We start from the raw sequence: 22147 nt of genomic DNA, 5'->3' as shown, positions 1-22147 counted from the left end.
TCAAATTTATCAGGCACCTATTATTTGAGCCCAATTTTTAGAAGGAAGCCTCTGAGATGGGTCTAGAGCAGGGATTGGCCACGTTTGGTCCACGGCCCGCCAGGGTAAGCACCCTGGTGGGCCAGGCCGGTGTGTTTACCTGCCACGTCCGCAGGTTTGACCGATCGCAGCTCTCACTGGCTGCAGTTTGCCACTCCAGGCCAATGGTGGCTGTAGGAAGTGGCGGCTGGCACATCCCTCGACCAATGCCACTTCCCGCAACCCCCACTGGCTGGGAGCCACGATCGGCCGAATCTGCAGATGCAGTAGGTAAACAAACTGGCCTGGGTTACGTGCCAAAGGTTGCCGATCCCTGGTCTAGAGACAGCACCACAGAAGGAATGTCAGTACCCTAGCCCTTCTCAAACTGGTATGAGGTTGAATTTGTGTACACTAGGAGTTTTGGGGTCTGTAATTCCCAGTGGGTATTTATCATCAATAAATAGACCTAGAAGAAGCTGTAGAGACAAGACCAGCAATTTAATCGCCGTGTTGGCAGGGTTATGTGTGACAGTGATAGAAATGCCAAACCCTGTCTACACTTCACTGGGTGGTAACAAAGGGAAGCTGGAGAAGCACCTAGAGGGAATTCCAAGCCTGAAATATCCTAGTTTGATTCTGTGAGCCTTCGCTATAGAAATATAGGGATGGTAGGAACCTCAAGAAATCATCTAATCCATCCCCTACACTGAGGCATGACAACTATATCTAAACCATCCATGACAGGTGTTTGTCTAACCAGTTCTTGAAAACCTCCAATGACAGGGATTCCACAACCTCCTTCAGAAGCCTATTCCAGAACTTAGCTATCCTTATAGTTAGAAAGGTTTTCCTAAAATCAAGCCTAAATCTCCCTTGCTGCAGATTAATACAATTACTTCTTGTCCTACCTTCAATGGACATGGAGAACAATTGATCACCATCCCCTTTATAACGGTCTGTCATAGCGTAGTCATTGAGTCCTATCAGCCCTTAACCACAAACCACAACCACTCCTTCCCCACCACACTGTTTTATTGTATTTTATATTTACAATGAGTCACCAGTTTCTCAATTTGCTTCTGAGTAAGGGTGCTGTAGCAACAGCAGCCAGGGCTGCCTACTTCTGCTTTCCTTCAAGCTCCCAACTCTTCCTCTGACACTCCATTTCTGTCTGCTTATACAGGACTAGGTGCTGGGGATACTTCCACCAATTAACCCCTGAGATGTACCTCCACTCAGTTACTGGCCTCATCTGCCCACTGCCTTTCAATCAGAGCTCAACCAGTGTAAACAGGTAGGGATTTGAATGACTGGGGTGCTGAGTTAACTCCGGAGCCAGCAAAGCCTGTTATACAGCCCCTAATGTATTTGAAGGCTGTTATTGGGTCCCCACCTCGACTTTCTTTTTTCAAGATTAAACACGCCCAGGTTTTTTCACCTTCTCTCACAAGTCAAGTTTTCTAAACCTTTTATCAGTTTTGTTGCTCTCCTCTGGACTCTCTCCAATTTATCTACATCTTTCCTACAGGATGGCACCCAGAATTTGACACAGTACTCCAGCTGAGGCCTCACCAGTGCCAAGCAGAGCAGGACAATTACCTCCCATCTCTTACATAAAATATTCCTGTAATATACTCAGAATATTAGACATTTTTGCATATTGTTGACTCATATTCAATTTGAAATTCACTATAATTCCCAGATCCTTTTCCACAGTATTACTGCCTTGCCAGTTATTCCTCATTTTGTAGTTGTGCACTTGATTTTTCCTTTCTGAAGTACAGTGCTCTGCATTTGTCTTTACTGAATTTCACCTGGTTGATTACCTTGGTAAATTGGAGAATTGGTTTATAATTTTGAATTCTAATCCTATCCTCCAAAGTGCTAGCAATCTCTTCCACCTTGGTGTCATCCACACATTTTAAAAGCATAATTGCCATTCTGTTAATCAAGTCACTAATGAAAATACTGAATACCACCATACCCAGGACAGAGCCCTGTAGGAACCCACTAAATACATCCTCCCACTTTGATAGCAAACCGTTGATAACTACTCTGAGTATGAGTTTTCAACCAGCTTTGCATTTACCTTATAGTATTTTCACTAGAGCACATATCCCTAGTTTGGAACTCTGTCAAAAGGCCTTACTAAATGCAGGATACATCACATCTAATGTCCCCTTCTGCCCTAGCCCAGTAACCCTATCAAAGGAGGAAATTTGGTTAGTTTGGCATGATTTGTTCTTGGCTTCTCCTTATCACCCTACTATCCTCTAGATGCTTACAACTTGATTGTTTAATAATCTGTTCCAGTATCTTTACAGATATCAAAGTTGGGCTGACTGGTCTATAATTTCCTGGGTCCCCTCTGTTTCCCTTTCTAAAAATAGATACTATGTATGCCCTTCTCTAGTTCGCTGGGACTTCACCCATTCTCAATCGGGGGAGGCCCTGGACAATTGGGAAAAGGCAAATATAGTGCCTATATTTAAAAAAGGAAAGAAAGAGAACCCGAGGAAATACAGACTCATCTCTGTCCCCGGCAAAATCATGGAGCAGGTACTCAAGGAATCCATTTTGAAGCACTTGGGTGAGAGTAAGGTGATCAGAAACAGTCAACATGGATTCACCAAGGGGAAGTCATGCCTGACCAACCTGATTGCCTTCTATTATGAGATAACTGGCTCTGTGGATATGGGAAAAGCAGTCAATGTGACATATCTTGACTTTAGCAAAGCTTTTGATATGGATCTCCCACAGTATTCTTGCCAGCAAGCTAAAAGAGTATGGATTGGATGAATGGACTACAAGGTGGATAGAAAGCTGGCTAGATTGTTGGACTCAACAGGTAGTGATCATCCTTAGAGTGAAGCATCCTTAGAGGTTTTTGAGGCCCGGCTTGACAAAGTCTTGGCTGGGACAATTTAGTTAGTGTTGGTCTTGCTTTGAGCAGGGGGTTGGACTAGATCACCTCCTGAATCTCTTCCAACCCTGATATTCTACGATTCTCCATGAGTTCTTGAAGATAATCACTAACGGTTCTGAGATTGCTTCAGCGAGCTTAAGTACCCTAGGGTGAATTTCATCAGGACTTCCTGACTTGAAAAATACAGCTAACTCATCTAAACACTCCTTAACCTGCTCTTTCACTATTCAGGCTTCTGTTCCTTCCCCCTTACTGTTAATATTAAATTTGTTAAGCATCTGCTCACAATTAACCTTTTTAGTGAAGACTGAAGCAAACAGACATTAAACACCTCAGCCTTATTGGTGTTATCCATTACTAGCTCTCCTTCCACACTAAGCAGAGGACCTACATTTCCCTTCATCTTTATGTTGATCCTTAGGTATTTACAAATACCTTCTGACTGGCTTTTATATCCCTTGCTAGGTGTAACTCATTTTGTGCCTTAGCCTTTCTGATTTTGTCCCTGCATTCTCGTGCTATTCTTTTGAACTCAAACCTTAGCAATCTGTCCATGTTTCCACTTTTTGTAGGATGCCTTTTTGACTTTTCAGGTCATTAAAGAGCTCCTGGTGCATACTAGCTTCCTATCTTTCCTTTGTGGCCGCAAGATTTTCCGTTGTGACTTTAATATTGTTTCTCTGAAAAACTAGCAGCTCTCCTGAACTCATTTTTCCCTTAGATATTTTTTCCCATGGGACTTTACACTGCAGGTTTCTGAGTTTGTTAATGTCTGCCTTTTTGAAGTCCATTGTCCTTATTATGCTACTCTGAGTCCTTCTTTTCCTTAGAATCATGAAATCTGTCATTTCATGATCCCTTTCAACCAAGCTGCCTTCCATATTCAGATTCACAACCAATTCTATTAGCCATAATCAACTCAAACATGGCTGCCCTCTGGTTACTTCCTCTACTTTCTGAAACAAGAAGTTGTTCCAAACACATTCCAAGAACTTACTGTACATTTTCTCTCTTTTTGTATTATTTTTTCAACAGATGCCTGGGTAATTAAAGTCCCCCAATTATTATCAGATCACGTGTTTTGGCTATTTCTGTTATTTGTTCTAGAAATGCCTCCTTCAGCTCCTCCTCCAGATTTGGTGAATGAATTGTAGTGGAGAAAGGTAAAGGAGGTGAGGAGGAATAGCAAAGAGAAAAATGGTGTACATATGCATGCCCGCACATGCACAAGATGGTATAAGGGACTGAAAGCTAGGAGGATATTTGAAGAACAAATAACAAAAACTGTGTGCCAGTAACTGATGGAAGAATTTGTCTCTAAAATAGATGAGGAATTCTTCAAGAACTTCAGAAGCAGTGTGCCCTGGGGAGTGTGTGTCAGCTGGACCACCAACATATAAAGGAGGCAATCAAAGAGGATAAGGAGACAATACAGGATAAGAGGGAAGTAGCATCCTTGGGATTACTCTGCACAGATAAGGAGGAGGCATTGTCAGTGACAGAGGTATCAAAAGAGAGGTGATGGTACAGTTAGACAAGCTAAATTCCAGTAGATCTCCACAGCCAGATGATTTATTTTGGAATTTAGAAAGAACTAAAGACCAAATTAACTGAGCTAATAATAAAAATAAATAATATAGCATTAAAAACAGCTACTATGTAGGAAGACTAGAGGGTGGCCAATATTGTATGTCCGTTTTTGCAAAGGTGCTGCTGAGCATGATCCTAGGAATCAGTGGCCAGCGAACCTTACTTCAGTATCAGACAAAATAGTTAAGAATTAAAAAACACTTGTAACCAGTATCCTGCAATGCTTTGGCTCCAGAATCAAAGCTTTCATTTTTTTTAAAAAAGGAGTAAGTTTCCAGCCCATATTAATATCAAGTTAAATTTGAAAGCATGAACCAAACGTATACTGATGTAGTGCTATCATTCTGAAAAAATAAGTCATGGGTGCAAATTCATCTCAATAGGACATTAACTCTGAAACCTAAAGAGTTTAATTGAACATCATTTTAGCAGAAACATACATTTAATGTACTTATCCCACAATCTCCTAGATGCCAAAAGCCCCACTATGCCTCTACAGAACTGCTGTAACCAGGGCTTTGGAGCGGAGTCCGGAGCGGCTCTGGAGCGGTAGAGCTGCAGGTTTTTGCCTGGAGCTTACTCCAGAGCCGGAGCACAGCTCCAAAGCCCTGGCTGTAACTTCCAGCTCCCCAGGACAACTTCTACAAGACAGTTATGCCACAGAGCTTTGTATGTGTACTGACAATGCATATCAAAAACTGAAAATATGGAGACAAAATAAAAAACTGAATTTAATCTCAAATTGAATAACAGAGGCTTATGTATTGCTTGCTTTATGCATTTTTAAATTTTATGCATTAAAACTTCCATATTTTAATTTAAATGAAGCTGCCACGGAACTCTCAATCTACTACACCACAGTGCCAAAGAGTTCAGGTATCCTGACATACACCTTTGATGTGGAGAACAAAACAGAAACAAACCAATACATCTTTTGTAAATGTAAATCATGTCGTACAAGAAAAGAATAGAGAGACCAGAATTGTTTAGCATGAAAAAGAGAAAAATCAAGAGGAGAGAGATTAGAACTATACACAATAACGAACAGTGTGGAGAAGGTCACTCAAGGACTCCCATTTGCCCCTCTCAGAGTACGATAGGCACTTCTACAGCATTAAAAACATCAAACGTCTAAAACAGATAGAAGGAAATAAATGTTGCTGCTGCTGGACACTATCAATGCAATTCAGCAGCACCATTCAAAAAAGGATTAGACATTCAGATAAAGAACATCATCTGTAATTACACAGCTGAGACAGAAATTACATAGACCATCAATCCCATGTTCCAAAGTAAAAGGTATCTGGAACTGGGGTGAGCATGAAAACCCTTCTCTATGGTATAGTGCTGCATAAGTAGCTGCATTTTGTGAGGTAAAGGAAGGAGGGCAGGAGTATGTCTTCCAGCTGAAGCTTCTGGCATTGGCCATTGTCTGAGGCAGGAGACCAGATTATAGCAGCCATTAGTCAGTTCACACATGACAGTTCTGGTCTCCAGAATTCTAAACAGAAATTTTAAACTCTCCTCAGAAAGCCAGAACTTTTTTTAAAATTGGAGCACTTTTGAGGAGAAAAACCTCCAAGCCAACGAATTAACTGAGATACATTGAGTTTACAATCTTTTTAAAACCCTGTAAAAGCTCTGCTACAAACGAAGTCCTGGGTCTGCTGCTTGGAGGTAGAGAATTCTGAAGAGCACTAATGAGGGATGGTTCTAAGCCAGCGGTGGGCAAACTTTTTGGCCCGAGGGCCACATCTGGGTATGGAAATCGTATGGTGTACCATAAATGCTCAGGAAATTGAGGGTTGGGGTGCGAGAGGGTTCCAGCTGAGGGTGTCGGGTCTTGGGTGGGGCTGCAGATGAGGAGTTAGGAGTGCAGGACAGTGCTACGGGCTGGGGGCCGAAGTGCTTGAGGACAGGTGGGGGATCAGGGCTGGGGCAGGGGGTTAGGGTGTGGGAGGTGGTCAGGGATGCAGGCTCCAGGCAGCGCTTACCTCAAGCAGCTCCCAGAAGCAATAGCATGTCCCCTGTCTGGCTCTTATGCGGCAGGCACCGCCCAGCCAATGGGAGCTGTGGGGATGGCGCTCAGGGTGAGGGCAGCGTGCCTAGCCCCTGGATGCCGCTACGCGTAGGAGTCGGAGGAGGGACATGTTGCTGCTTCCAGGAGCTGCACTGAGTGGGGCCAAGCCCCCGACCCTGCTCCCTGGCAGGAGCTCGAGGGTTAGATGCAGCCCCGGGCCACAGTTTACCCACCCCTGTTCTAAGCCCAGGTTCAGAGCAAAGATCTGCCTCCAGTTGCCCTGGAGATGAGGAACACTCCACTGTGAAGACTGTCTGACATGAAGGGGATTCAGTAATCAAATCATACAAAATGAATCCCACTGTTACTGTAGATAGGGTTACAGAGGCTGCAGCTCTGTCTTTCAATTACTCTGGGGAGATTTTTTCATCTTTGGTTGTGCTGCTTAAATGATTTCCAGCACTTTGCATTGCCCTATCATTTCTCCTCCCTGGGGTTACAGGTGCTCAAGTGCCAGATCCAGATATGAAAGGAAGGTCACAAAGACTCCTCCTTGCCACAAATCCGTTCAACTGCTCTTGAAAAAGCAGCAGGTTCCTGTTTCACAGTGCTTTGCAGAGGCACTGCTGTCAGTAACCTTAGGCCCAAATCATTATTAGCTGCAGTGGGGCCCTGCCAGCACAGCTGCACTCCAGCAGAGGCCAATCCACCAATCTTCCTGTCCCAGGGAGCAGTCTTTCTTACCACTGAGATATCAAAAGTACCTAGATGGCCTCCATTACATCAACATCCGAGCACCTCACAATCTTAATATATTTATTCCCACAGCACACCCAGGAGGCACTCAAATATTATTTTACAGATTAAGAATTAAGCATGGAGAGACAAAGTGACTTGTGTGAGGTCACCCAGGAAGGAGGGACAAAATAGAGAACCGAACCCATGTTTCCTGAGTCCCAGGCCCTGCCTCTGGACATCCAGGTTTTAATTCAGTTTCATTTATTGAAGTTTGTTTGATGCTGGTGGGACTAACAGCCTTGAAGAATGAAGATCTGTGTCCACAGAACAGGAATAGCTTGAGCAGCAGCAGTGAAACTGTGCCCCACGCCAGTGAGTTCCATACCTAACCTGGAGGGATTGTGTCTATAAGAAGCAGGGGAATTCACTCATATCCCAAGCACTCAGATGAGACTGAACAAGGAGGCCAGTTTGGTGCTAGTCATGACTGTAAAGTTACTATCATGTAGCTGTTTTAATTTGCACTGAGCCATATGCCAAATCTTAAGCATAAATCAAAACAACCTGCAGTTTGCCCTGGAATTACTATGTGGTTCACTGGAGTCCTTTAAATAGAATTCTGCCTTCAAGTGTTATGAAGGCAGAATCATGCAATAGTATCTAGAAGGCAGTTTCAGCACTATATATTAGAAGACTGTTTTAAAACGGAAGCATGAGACAAACATTTGGGCTCCATATCATCATCAAGGTGGAATGCCAACGTGCGACTGTCCTCCCTACACAGGAGGTAACCCAACACCCCCCTGCGCAAAGATACAAATAGGAGAGTAGGACTGAGCCCCAAGTATTTACTCAACACACATGCTCAGGGAATTTTGTTTCATTTAATAAACCCTGCACCTATGCTTTGCAGGCCCTGTCTTATTTAAACTGTGAAGTTCATGGCAGGGAACATACAGGAGTGTGTAATGTGGCATATAAATTAGCAGTGCTATATAAATGATTCAGAATACCACTAAATTAATTATTTGAACGTAATCAAAAGAGCCCCAACAAAACTCCAGGAACTTACACATTCTTCCTAGAGATACATACAGAAGTATTTCTTGGCTCAAAAACCCTTCCAACTCACCACAAATAAAATTCTCCAACTCAGTCTCCTTATTGAAAATCACTGTCTCAGAGAAAGCCTAGGGAAAGTGAGCCCTAGTGCATGCCCCAGGAGCCAAGAAATCCAGGCTCTGCCACACCAAGCAGGTATATAACCTTCAGAGGCAAGGATTCACCTCTGAAAAGGAGAGCTTAGTCTCCTTGGGCAGTAACTGGAGTTCTTCGAGATGTGTGTCCTTATGTATCCGTGCATTCTGAAAATATCATGGATAGACCAGGTAACCAACAAAACAGCACTGGAAATTATTGGAACCGAGCAAATGCTAGTCAGAGAGCTTATGAAAACAAAGTTTCAATTTGCAGGGCACATTTTAAGAGGTTCAGCAGGTGAGGAATGTTTATGGGCACTGGAAGTGAAAACAGATGGCAGAAGAACACAAGGCAAAAAAAGAAGTTGGATGGATGATGTAGTATCCTGGGAAGATTGAAAAGGACTAGTCATCCACAAAGATACTAGCAGAGGATCGAAACAAATGGGCTACCATGGTTGCAAACCTCTGGTAATGAAGATACCACATAAGACAACAGGGCATGAGAATGTCTGGAGCAAGTGTGGAGGCTGAATGGGCACTGTTACCAAAAATCTCCACATGCACACCTGAAATGGAGTACCCTCAGGGACACTACTCAAAGAATACCCTTATACCAGATCTCTTTTTTGAACCTGGGAGATGTTAGTGCAAATGCTGAAGATGATTGTAGGTGCTAGGGTATCACATGGGGTGAGTGGAAGCCATTCAAGGTAGCCAGCACCAGCCTGTCCCTGATTGCATGTAGCAGAGCCAAACGGATGACAGACCTGCTATTGCTGAAACCAAAGAGGAGAGCCTCAGTTGCTGTTTCAAGGGCAGAAGAGATGCAGAAGTCCAACTCCTGACAAAGCAGGAGGGAGACATGGGAACAGCCCACCCAACAAGCCTAGAGCAGAAACCATGCCACACTTTCATACACTAGACCTTGCCTAATCTATTATCTCACCAGCAGGAGCAGCAAGGACAACAGTCTGATCACACCAGAACAGAGCCCCTGCCAATGACAGCGGAGCCCAGCCAAGAGAAGAAGGGGAGCTTGGAGGATCCCAGACAGACCCCAGAGAGTGGGGGAGCAAAACCAGTGAGTGTATGTGTATACATACACACAAACACACACACACCTTTATTTTATTTTCTCAGTCACACAGAGCTGTAGTAATACATCTATGCCTCTTGGGAGAAGAAACAGGGAGCTGCAGCAGCACCAGTCCAGGGAAGTCCAAATGAGCTCAGAGAAGATTTCTGTTATCAATTGCTATTTGCATTTCATATTGCATAGAATTAACTTTGGTTTGTCTTGTTACTTAGGAAGCTGGGATCCCAGAATTCAACATCTTGAGTCTACTGAAACAGGCAAAATTGTCTCTGGAATCTGTTGAGTTTGTGTGTGAAGAGAAGTCCAGCAACATGCAAACAATACTTGAAGATTCCAACACAGAAAACAAGTGTCCCTGTGTGCCACTTAGTTACTCTATCCCAATAGCACACACCACATCTAGCAGAACAGCGCTGAATGGCAATTCTTAGCCAGTCCCTGTGAGAAAACCCAAACTGATTACTCAGGACTACTTGCAAGGATCAAGGAGTTAGTTTGTTCTGTGAGTGTGAAAGGACAAGAGTTTGGAAACTGACCAAAATAAAAATAAATCACACATGGCACTCAATTCTCTAGGAAGTGTGGCTCTACGTAGTCTTACTTTGACTAATGTAAGTGCAGTAGATGTCAATGAAAAAAAATCATGACCACAAGCAACTAAAATCTCATCCTGTAGCTGCGAAAGAACACACAGAGTATGACCAACAAGGAAAAAATATACTGTTACACAGCACAGTGCTTGACTTACAACAACCTGCGAGATATTCTGTACAGTTTATAAAACCACAAAATATAAGAGGGCATCTACTGATATTTCAGCTGAAATGAACATGCAGTAACTGAACAGGTTCAATATGAGAGGAGTTCTTTAGTCTGAGGCAGCATGTGCTAGTATCACTGAGGCCACGTCCAGACTAGGGTATTAAAATCGATTTTAGATACGCAAATTCAGCTACGTGAATAACGTAGCTGAAGTCGAATTTCTAAAATCGAGGTACTCACCTGTCTGGACGGCGCGGCATCGATGTCCACGGCTCTCTGTGTCGATTCCGGAACTCCGTTCGGGTTGATGGAGTTCCGGAATCGATGTAAGCGTGCTCAGGGATCGATACATCGCGTCCAGACTAGATGCGATATATCGATCCCCGAGCAATCGATTTTAACCCACCGATGCCACGGGTTAGTCTGGACGTGGGCTTAATGTTTACCACAGTAAATGAAAATTAAAGCTGTCTCAACAATGCAGAAGAGTGCAAAGCTCAGTGTGATGATAGATAAATCAAGATCATCAAGCAACCACTTGGCCCTCCTGTGAGACTGAGAACAATAACGAGGCTACCCAGTTTTAAAACCACTTTCTTTCTGGTGCTGAATGCAAGGACAATATCAAATTCTTTGGGACAGTCTGAGGCATAGTCAATTCACTGAAGCCTTCCTGAAGCAGACCAACTATTTTGTTTGCATCTGTTGAAGAAACTGCCATGCTGGGGAGGGAAATGTGTGGAGTAGTTTTGACTTCATTGCAATCTCCTCATCTGGCATTGCTGCAGTCACAGACTGGAGATATAACATGACATGACAAGACAGCGGGGTCCGTCGCCTCCAGAGAGTCTTCAGCAAGTTTGATGTCCTTTGTAACTCCTAAGAATCAAGGACTCAACAAGAGTTGTGAGTGTAAAGACATAGTTGATCACAGTTGATCAGTACTGACAAGCTGTCATTGCTATCCACTGGATGACATCAAATCAGGTATCTATAAAAGCCACCACCAATACCTATCCTCTACTACACAAACATTTCAGTGAGGACTTCATGGACAACAGAGATGCAGAACACTGTGCCAAGTGCAGTGGTCTTAAAAGCATTCTGACCTTCAGTGATTTGGTGCACAACTTAGGAATCATGAGAGACATTGCTTCTGAACTGGTATTCAGATAGATGCAAATTAAAAAAAGAGTAACATCTGGTGGAAGCTGACATATTGCTGCCAGCACAGATTCCAGTGTTTGCTTCAGTGGCTGACACCTTAGGACCCTGTGTGGAGCATACAGGACAGGCTATGTCACTTTGAAATACCAAACTGCACCACTGAACATGCTTAAATTCATAATGCACAGTTATGCAGGAGTCTAGCTAACACCACAGAAAGTAGGTCAATGAGTATAAGGGCCTCCAATGCTTGGACATCTGTCTGAAGTGTATGCAGAATAGTCACTTGTCAAAGCTACCGCAGATACCAAGAGTTATGGCATTATAACATGGATATACTCTATGTGGACAGCAAAGAAATAAGTTTTTGCAGGAAATTGAGCATATGCAAAGCGGAAGAAGAATGACTGTTCAGGGCCTACAGACACTGAAAACTGCTATAGCAATGATTTCCACTGCCAAAGCTAACAACAAGAGAAAATTTGCTACCATGAACATGTACAATTGTGGCTCCAGCTTCTCACAAGACAGTCCACAATGATGCTAATGAAGCTGGATGGACCAACACTCTGAAAATCTAATCTAGGAAAATATACCAGAAATATGTCCCTTCCAACCCTAATAATCTATGATTCTATCTCCTTTTTGGTGGAAGGCATTCAGTAGATGCTACTGCACAGAACACACACAATGAAGAAGTGGTATAGTCATATTATGAATGCCTACATGTACTACTGAGAGCCTCAATACTTCCACTACAATAATACATCTGAAATGAAATCCTAACTACGCTGAAGTCAATGGCAAACTCTCACTGATATCAACAGGGCCAAGATTTCACCCTGTCTCTCTTGTTTTGGCTTTGCAAGTAAGGAATTCACTCTCGTGGTCAGAGTTTGGGAGAATATCCCTATTTCCTCCAACTATAGAATGGATCTCAAGCTATTTCAGTTTTACATATCTCATTTCAATGTGGCACAAAAATTATCAACCAGTGACCTGAAAAACATACAGATGTTATGATATTCCCTTAGAGAGGTTATAAAAGCCTCCTTTATCCACAGACGGCAGTTAGCTGTAAATCATAAGGTTCCATAGAAAGTATATCTTCATTTAAAATGTTTATTATTGTCTCGTGAGGACTAACATTACTGTTGTTTCCTCGCCAGCAATGGCTTTATCAGTAGTATCACTAGATCATGTTTTGAGGTAACATCCAGGTGTAATTTTTAATGACATCCTGTTGGTTTAATGAAGGATATTACTTCCTGAAAACTTTATAAAAACCATATGCATTTTAACTATGAAAATATCAAGTAACTCAGCAGTTCACACTATACAGCTTTAATAAAATATGTTTCACCTTTACCTGCCACTATCACTTATGACGTCAGCAGAATTCAAAGGCTGTTAATTACTGTGATTAGCACAATGAGGTCCATGACTGAGACTCCTCTGTGCTACTGCAATGCATACAATAAATAACAAAATAATACTGTGCAAGAACCAGAAGCAGGCACTGGAAACACTGTAAGAGAAGTGGCAGGTGTAAGTCAAAGCCAACATAGCTTTGACATTTTAGAGTTTTTTCTCCTCTCTAGTTTCTTGGCAATATAGTGGGAGGAATTTAAAATCTATAGAAATACATAGGATAAAAAGGACTTTCTTCATCAGATTATTCATAATTTAATTTAAGTGCAAGTTTGAGGCTGAAAGCTTTGCAGTCTCCCGTTAGTTGAACAGTAACTGTGGAGATGTTTTTCAAGTGGTTCTTGTAATTTGCAGGAACAGGACAAACAGCGCCCAGGGTCAGTGCATAAATAAGAGTGGCCAATGGATAGCAGGAACACGAGCACTAGGACCATTTACATTTTGTAAAATATCATTTTTTAGAAAGGAGATTCTGTGTAACCACTTCATTCCAACTCCATCATAGACTCATAGGTCAGAAGGGACCAATATGATCATCTAGTCTGACCTCCTGCACAAGGCAGGCCACATCATCTTCCCTTTCTGGTCACTATCCCATTGACTAGATACACACCCCTCATGTAATATGCAAACATGCAACATTTCTCATGCAGAGTCCTATAGCTCTGTGGTGACTGAAGCAAGAAAACCATGTTACGTAAAAAGATGGGACAAAGATTGATCAAAAAGATGCCCCCAAGAAGAGACACAAAAACATCTCACTCTCTGCAGTGGTGGGTGTTGCTGCAGAAAGTGAGTTGCCAAGAACAAAATCCACAGTGTCTCCCAGAAAGACATTATGGGAAAGGGAATGCCCACTCAGAATGTCTAGCCTGATCCACATGCTGTAAAGCTTGAGATATACGCTAATCTCCAAGCATTGAACACTGGGGACTGGCCAGTTCTAGAGAGTTAAAGGCAACTACTACGCAGCAGCATGGCAGGAGGTGGGCTGTTTGTATGTTTCTGGGGAAGAGTATGTTTCCGGCCAATGCAAGGCAGTGCCAGAGCTGGACACTTGCCTAGAGTGAGTCCTACTGGTCCACATTCCCCTGCAGAGAACATACCTCTTCCCAGCCAGCCCTCATACAGGGCTCCACCTCCCTCTGTTTGCTGGCTCTTGGCTTGGGAAACAGCAGGGATACTGGGAAGGCAGGTCAAGGCAGAGTTTCTGGTACAGGGCCCAGGGAGGATGTGCTAGTACCCTTGTCAGGAGACAGTGGATAGGGAGCATTAGGCTCTCTGCCAGCAGGAAAGGTGAATCGCTAGGTGTCCTACTATTTGGAATGCAAGGGGCTGGGGGCGGAGGAGATGATGACTTATTTGGAGCTGGGAAGGAGAGATGGCTTTGAAAAAGGAAATATGGCAGGGCTGCTGTCCAGGGGGAGGTAGATGAAAACAAAGACTGAAGCAGAGTTCTCACAGCTCTCATCTCCCAAACACTCTATGGATGAGGACACTCATTCTAAGGGTTAATCAGCCACTGGCCATATACTCTTCATGATTTAATTAACCCCATGGTTGAACTACATGAAGGCAAGAGAGACATGGCTGATATGTTGTTATGGGTTCTACACAAACGTAGTTTTGGGTCAGGACTTGCAGAGCCCAGTTTTCAATGTGGACTGCAGTGTTCAGACACCAAAACTGAAAGAAACACCAGATGTTTCCTTTAACACACACAAGCAGCTAGTATGCACAGCTGTAATCCTTGCTGCAAAATAACTACGCTTCCTAGTGTCCTTCTCAGCACCACAGACATCAACAACACATTAGGGGGAAGCCAGAACGATTCCACTGGGATTGCATTGCACTGTATCTGCCCTCAGCATGCTCACCAAACAGCAGTAAATATGGCTCCAGCAATGCATGAATTGGAACAGCTCCCTTGATAATATATCGACCTGAAGGAGCCCCACAGTCTTTGGCACATTGTCAGGAGAACCAAGAGTGGAGAAGAACTGTGTATTTCTGAATGGGAGGATAGCTGAGTTTTATATACATGCAGTAACACTAACAGCTCCATTCCTGTAACATAGCAAAGCTCAAAAAACAACCCCCCAGGAGATTTCTGGATTCCTCATGTTATGTCATGCAGGCATGCACAAGAGCTAATTAAAGTACGGCCACAGGGACTAAGCAGGTCAGCTATCAGACATTTGCAAAAAGTGTTTGTGCATTTAGATCATATTCACAGAATCACAGAATATCAGAGTTGGAAGGGACCTCAGGAGGTCATCTAGTCCAACCCCCTGCTCAAAGCATGACCAATCCCCAGATAGATTTTTGCCCAAATCCCAAAATGGCCCCCTCAAGGACTGAACTCACAACCCTGGGTTGAGCAGGCCAATGCTCAAACCACTGAGCTATCCCTCCCCCAATATTGATGCTATTTGATTGGCAGCATGAATAAAGTTTAGAGAGAGAAGTGTTAGGTCTAGTGGCACAAGCACAGACCTAGAAGACAGGAACTCCAGAGTTTTACTTTCAACTCTGACATAAATGCCTTCTCTGGCCTTGGCAAATCAATTGATCTCTGTGCCTCAGTTTCCTTATCATCAAAGGAAAGATAATACTGACCTGTTACCTACTGCACAGTGGAGTTGTGAGGATTATTTAAAACTTATTACGAGGAAAAATTCAGTAAAAGCATGAAGTATCATTCTGCTCTTTTGGGCAAATTTATCACAGATCGACTACCCTGCAAACCGAGATTCCCTGTCTATCCACAAAATGGGTGAAGCCCAGTACATAGTGAGGCCAACTTCTCCACTAACCTGAAAAATGGGAGAGTTAAAGACTAACAGATTCAAAATTTGCCCTTCTCATCACAAAATGTAACTGAATTTCAGCTGCATTCCCTGAATACCCAGTGCAATGGGAAAAATAGACAAGAAAAGAAAAAGAAGCGGACAAAGTTGAAAATATTAATGTTATGAGAAACTCAGACTTATCAAATTCTCAGTTATGATGGCACCGAAGTGCAAGTTCACATGCTTAGCAACGGGTAGCATATTGCTCCAGATTCTGAAAATAAGAGTGGTTCATGTAACAAGCACAGGCCTCTGCATAAAACACACAGGTATGTGAATTTCGCAGCCTGACAAAACATATATTTGGTCTGCTTTGTAGGACAGCAGTCACACACATTCTAAAGGTGCATAAAACAAGGCCATCCAGAGCTACAGTCCTCCTCTCCCCTACGGATGCTCAATTAGTTTGTTTACATGCACTTTTACTGTTTTCTTTCTTCATTGTTTTCCCCCCAAATCTGATCAGTGCTCTTTCCACCCCTTTGTCTCAAGCTTTTCTTGTGTTACTTCTACATAAAGTAAAAAGATAAAAGGTGTAGCTCATTTCTCCTCCCTCCCAACCCAAAAAATATTCCCCATAGTTCAAAAGTCAGTTAGTTGGTGAATACCAACACTTTGCCATTCTACAGCACCATTCATCCAAGGATGTCAAGGCATTTGATAAACACTGCTTCCAGACAGGTAAGTCAAAGTTACATATTATCCCCATTTTATACCTCAGGAATCCAAGACAGAGAGGGTGAAACAACTTGCCCAAAGATACAGAGCCAGCAATGGCTGACTCACTCTTTTGCTCTAACCTCTGGACATATCTTGTGGGCTTTTGGGGAGAGGTTTCTTTTTCTTTTTTTAATAAAGTGAATTCAGTCTCATGCTTGCTGTTTTGAAATAAGAATATAAAGTTTTTAACAACAGACATGGACTCCTCCTGAAGTGAAAAGTTATGGTTAATGGAGCTGTGAGGTAAATACCGACCAAGAAGAATTTGAGGTCAATATCTGCCTCAAGGGAAAACAAACTTTGATGTTCAAAAAAACCAAACCAAATAAAAATATGTATGGTTATGTTACATACACTCTTACCTATTGTAATGGACTGACTTATTAGTATGTGCACCACACTCTCTATTGGCTGGCTTTAGAATTACCCAAGTGTGTGTCAGAGACCTTATAATGCTACAGCTAATGGTAACTGTCCTTTAGCTCAAGTGGTAGAAATCTGTGTTTTCAGAGCAGGAGATGAGTTCTAGCCTTACTGTCTTTGTGAAATTCTATATGGCTTTGGTGACGACCACAAAATCCTAGGTGCATTGATCGTACTATGTTCCAAATGTCTTGAGCTAGAATATCTGGAAATCTTCATCACCGTCAGGATGGGAAAAGTGTGAAACAAACATTCAAATGGGAAAATGAAGCTGGAGGTCCAGAAAAAGCTATTGTCCTTTTTTGAGAGCTGATTCTCTGCAACCAGTTAGCAGGTACTTATTTATATATGAAATTGGATTGATAAACACTCTTCCTGACCAGTGTTACTGATTTCCAAAAAGATAAACAGAAACTGTCATCGCATGGATTTTTTTAGCCAGTATGAGGCAGGATTTATCATATGAACAACAACAACAAAAGTAAACAATACTATATTGCAAAGGCCAAAATAGTCAAGCTTCAGTAGCCTAAAGTTAGGCTTTGATCTCCATATTTTAGGCACCTAAAGAATTGACCTGACTTTCAGAAGTGCGGAACACCCACAACTTCCACTGAGCTCAAAGGAAGCTGAGGTACCCAGCAATTCTGAAAATAAGACTTAACCATTCAGACTTGAAAATACTGGCATAACTCTACACAGCAGCTTCAAAAAAAACGTAAACTAAACCTCAATGACATGCAGCAGCAAATTTGACACTATGTTTATTTTTAAACATCTTGCTATTTATACAACAGTCTCAAACCTTTTCTTGTCCGGTTCCAGTTCTGTCAGAGTGCATCATTCTGAGGGCTGTGGAAGGATCAGATGTTTTCCTATAGATACCTTTCAAAGGGTAAACAAAGAAAAGCCCCAAGGGATAGTAATTATGGGATTTATCTGCCCAGTCACTGGGATTACCCTTTACGTCACACCAGAAATGCCTCAGGAGTAAGGGACCACATTTTTCATTGATAGATATTCCAGCACCATCCTCTACTTGTTCATTTTTATACTGTGCTACATTGAGAGGAGTACTTCAGCAACATCCCAAAGCATCCACATAGAGAGAAAGAAGCAGAAAACTGCCTGGGAATTTCCTGTGATCTCCCTAGTTTAAAGAGACAACGGTGTGGCCTGCTGGTTACTGTACTGTCTTTGGCAGGTCATTTCACCTCTCGCTGTCTTGTTTTTCTCCTCCTGTGAACCAGGGATAATACTACTCACCCACTTTCCATGAGATTGTGAGGTATAATTAGTTTCCATGAAGCACTCTGAGAGCCTTGAATAAAAGCTGCCATATAAACACTAAGTATTATTACTGAATTAATTTATACATCCATCTAACTAAGCACTTATAAGGCCCTCATCCTCGCACTGTCAGAGCACCTCCCCAAATTAATAAAAAGAACAATAAATAAGTCACAGGCAGCTGGTTGCCTCCAATCTTCCCCCTGAAATATTTTTTACTAACAGCCCAAGCTGTTTTTAGATAGCTACATGCAGATCTTGCTAGTAAAACACAGCAAACTCTAGATTCGAAGTCAGCTTTTGATACCCACAGTTGATCAAATAAATATCAAAAACACCAGCAAATCTGAAGAATACAGAAATGACAACTATATCGAACCAATCATCAACTGCACTGCTTGCTCCATCCAAATTCCCTTCCCTTGGTTGTGTTAATACAGTTCAACTTATTTCTTTATGAGTCTTGCTTTGGACTTGAACCTGGTCCCAGAAAGGAAAGCCTGAAGTTTTATCCACAAGGCCATCCTGCCTCGCCTAGGTTTAAAAAAAAATAACACTCAGTTCTGACTAGTCAGATATTTGGGAGTTTAGCAAAAGCAAACGCCTTCTGAAATTTAACCCTATCAGGACTATAATACAGAAGCACACACTGTAGCAATGACAATCAAGCAACAGGTGGCAGCTGTTATACTGTACTTTAGGCTTCCTCTAGCATCAGAAATTGAGCAACAGGCGGTACTAAATTACCGTGTAGAACGGTGCAATACATATAATGTATGTACACAACATACAGTGCCTAGTGCGCATACACACAACAAATATTAAACGTTTTTTTTTTTTTACAGAAAGAGTATTAAAGTGTAAGTACAGAAAGAGGCCCCACTCCTGCAAGTTTTTCCATGCCTGAACAGAGCATCCAGGAAGGCAATAGGGATTGCCAACAGAAGTATCCTACAGGACTGGGTCACAGTCTGGAAGGACAGCATGAGTTCTCAGCTTGACCTTCTCTCTTCTCTTGTAAAAAACAAACAAACAAACCACCCTCCTTAAAAGCTTTGCATTTAATTATGGCTGAAAACTAGCTAACTTCCCTGGCATGAAAAATGATGTCTCCATGTCCTGCTCTTTTATCTTCGCAGAGTTAAGACAACAGGGCAGAGCCGCTGTCAGAACTGCAACAGAACAAGCACAAGCAAGACCTGGGAAGTGCTGGGGCAGATCACACAGGGCTGTCGGTTAAGGGCGGTGGGAAGTGAAGAAAATACCGCTGTATGGAGCAATGCTCTGCAGCCCCCGCACTCCCGTTTGGAAGAACTCCGCGACTCTCCAGGACAGCGTGGGCCAGGTGAGGGGAGGCGGAGGAACGGACCCCCCCAGCCTGGGCTGGGTCGCCCTTTGCAGCCCCTCTTGGGGACCCCCGGGAGGTGGCTCCAGGCAGGGCCTGCGCCCGGGGCCAGGGGCAGACCCAGCCCAGGGGAGGGAGCGCTCCAGGCTGGGCGCTGGACGGGGCGGGCCGCTCGCAGCCCGCCTGACAGGCGCGGAGCCTGGGGACGGGCCCGTGCGGGGAGCCCCTGTCGGGGGCCGGGCCAGGCCGGGTGTCTGCGCGCCCGGTTCCCCGCCCAGCCCCGAGGCAGCCCAGGCGCTGCCCGCCGGCCCGAGCGCTCCCCGGAGGAACCCGGGCACAGGCGCTGCCCGAGCCGCGCGCCCGCCGCCCCCTCACCTGCGCGGCCGCCGAGCGCTGGGGCTGCTCAGTCCCTCGCCGCCGCCATGTTTCCGATGCGCAGCGCAGGGAGGGAGGGAGCGGAGCCGCCGAGCCCGGCCAACGCCGCCCCCTGCCGCCCGGGGGACAGCAGGAGCCGGGGGGCGCGAGGGGGAGGCGGCTGTGGAGACCCACTCGGCACAGCCCTGGGGTCCCGCCCGCCTGCCCCCGGCACGGCCCCTCCCCCCTGGGCCCCCCCCGGTTACCCCATCTCCCCCACACAGCCCCCTCCTCCCTGGGCACCCCTGGTTACCCCCATCCCCCCCCGCTACCCCATCTCCCCCCCCTCCCCCCTGGGACCCCCCCGGTTACCCCATCCCCCCCCCGCTACCCCATCTCCCCCACACAGCCCCCTCCCCCCTGGGCACCCCCGGTTACCCCCATCCCCCCCCCGCTAGCCCCATCTCCCCCACACAGCCCCCTCCCCCCTGGGCACCCCTAGCTACCCCATCCCCCCCGCTACCCCCATCTCCCCCCACACAGCCCCTCCCCCCTGGGCACCCCTGGTTACCCCATCCCCCCCCCGCTACCCCATCTCCCCCACACAGCCCCCTCCTCCCTGGGCACCCTGGTTACCCCCATCTCCCCCCGCTACCCCCTTCTCCCCCCCTCCCCCCTGGGCCCCCCCCGGTTACCCCCATCCCCCCCGCTACCCCATCTCCCCCACACAGCCCCCTCCTCCCTGGGCACCCCTGGCGACCCCCTTCTCCCCCCTCTACCCCCTTCTCCCCCCCTCCCCCCTGGGCACCCCCTGGTTACCCCCATCTCCCCCCCCCGCTACCCCCATCTCCCCCCACACAGCCCATCCCCCCTGGGCCCCCCCCCGGTTACCCCCATCCCCCCCCGCTACCCCCATCTCCCCCGCCTCCTCCCTGGGCCCCCCTGGTTACCCCATCTCCCCCCGCTACCCCATCTCCCCCACACAGCCCCCTCCTCCCTGGGCACCCCCAGCTACCCCCATCCCCCCCACACAGCCCCATCCTCCCTGGGCACCCCTGGTTACCCCCATCCCCCCCCCGCTACCCCCATCTCCCCCACACAGCCCCCTCCTCCCTGGGCACCCCTCGTTACCCCCATCCCTCCCCGCTACCCCCATCTCCCCCCCTCCTCCCTGGGCCCCCCTGGTTACCCCCATCCCCCCCCCCGCTACCCCCATCTCCCCCACACAGCCCCCTCCCCCCTGGGCACCCCTGGCTACCCCCATCTCCCCCCACTACCCCCATCTCCCCCCCCTCCTCCCTGGGCCCCCCTGGTTACCCCATCTCCCCCCGCTACCCCATCTCCCCCACACAGCCCCCTCCTCCCTGGGCACCCCCCGCTACCCCATCTCCCCCACACAGCCCCCTCCCCCCTGGGCACCCCTGGTTACCCCCATCTCCCCGCTACCTCCATCTCCCCCACACAGCCCCCTCCTCCCTGGGCACCCCTGGCTACCCCCATCCCCCCAGCTACCCCCATCTCCCCCACACAGCCCCATCCTCCCTGGGCACCCCTGGTTACCCCCATCCCCCCCGCTACCCCCATCTCCCCCACACAGCCCCCTCCCCCCTGGGCACCCCTGGTTACCCCCATCCCCCCCCGCTACCCCCATCTCCCCCACACAGCCCCCTCCTCCCTGGGCACCCCTGGTTACCCCCATCCCCCCCGCTACCTCATCTCCCCCCACACAGCTCCCTCCTCCCTTGGCACCCCTGGTTACCCCCATCCCCCCCCGCTACCCCCATCTCCCCCACACACACCCCTCCTCCCTGGGCACCCCTGGTTACCCCCATCCCCCCCCACCCCATCTCCCCCCCTCCTCCCTGGGCACCCCTGGTTACCCCCATCACACCCCCCCGCTACCCCATCTCCCCCCCTCCTCCCTGGGCCCCCCTGGTTACCCCCATCCCCCCGCTACCCCCATCTCTCCCCACATAGCCCCCTCCTCCCTGGGCACCCGTGGTTACCCCATCTCCCCCTCCCTACCCCCATCTCCCCCACACACACCCCTCCTCCCTGGGCACCCCTGGTTACCCCCATCTCCCCCCGCTACCCCATCTCCCCCACACAGCCCCCTCCCCCCTGGGCACCCCTGGTTACCCCCATCTCCCCCCCCCGCTACCCCCATCTCCCCCACACAGCCCCCTCCTCCATGGGCACCCCCGGTTACC

The 22147-nt window shown here is 46.4% G+C and overlaps 1 protein-coding gene across 3 annotated transcripts in view; it reads right to left on the bottom strand.

The window, feature by feature from the left end:
* SCMH1 (Scm polycomb group protein homolog 1) overlaps window positions 1-20034 on the bottom strand; it is a 100113-nt gene extending 80079 nt beyond the window's left edge. For all 3 annotated transcript variants that reach the window (XM_050932316.1, XM_050932318.1, XM_050932317.1), the window contains exon 1: window positions 19959-20034. The gene's annotated coding sequence lies outside the window, so the exon portion shown is untranslated. The remainder of the gene's footprint in view (window positions 1-19958) is intronic.
* Between the last annotated feature and the right edge of the window lie 2113 nt (window positions 20035-22147).

Source organism: Gopherus flavomarginatus, chromosome 22 (assembly GCF_025201925.1).
Source record: "Gopherus flavomarginatus isolate rGopFla2 chromosome 22, rGopFla2.mat.asm, whole genome shotgun sequence".
Taxonomy (NCBI): Eukaryota; Metazoa; Chordata; order Testudines; family Testudinidae; genus Gopherus; species Gopherus flavomarginatus.
Note: the sequence above shows the minus strand (reverse complement) of the source record. Positions and strands in the feature narration are given on the sequence as shown.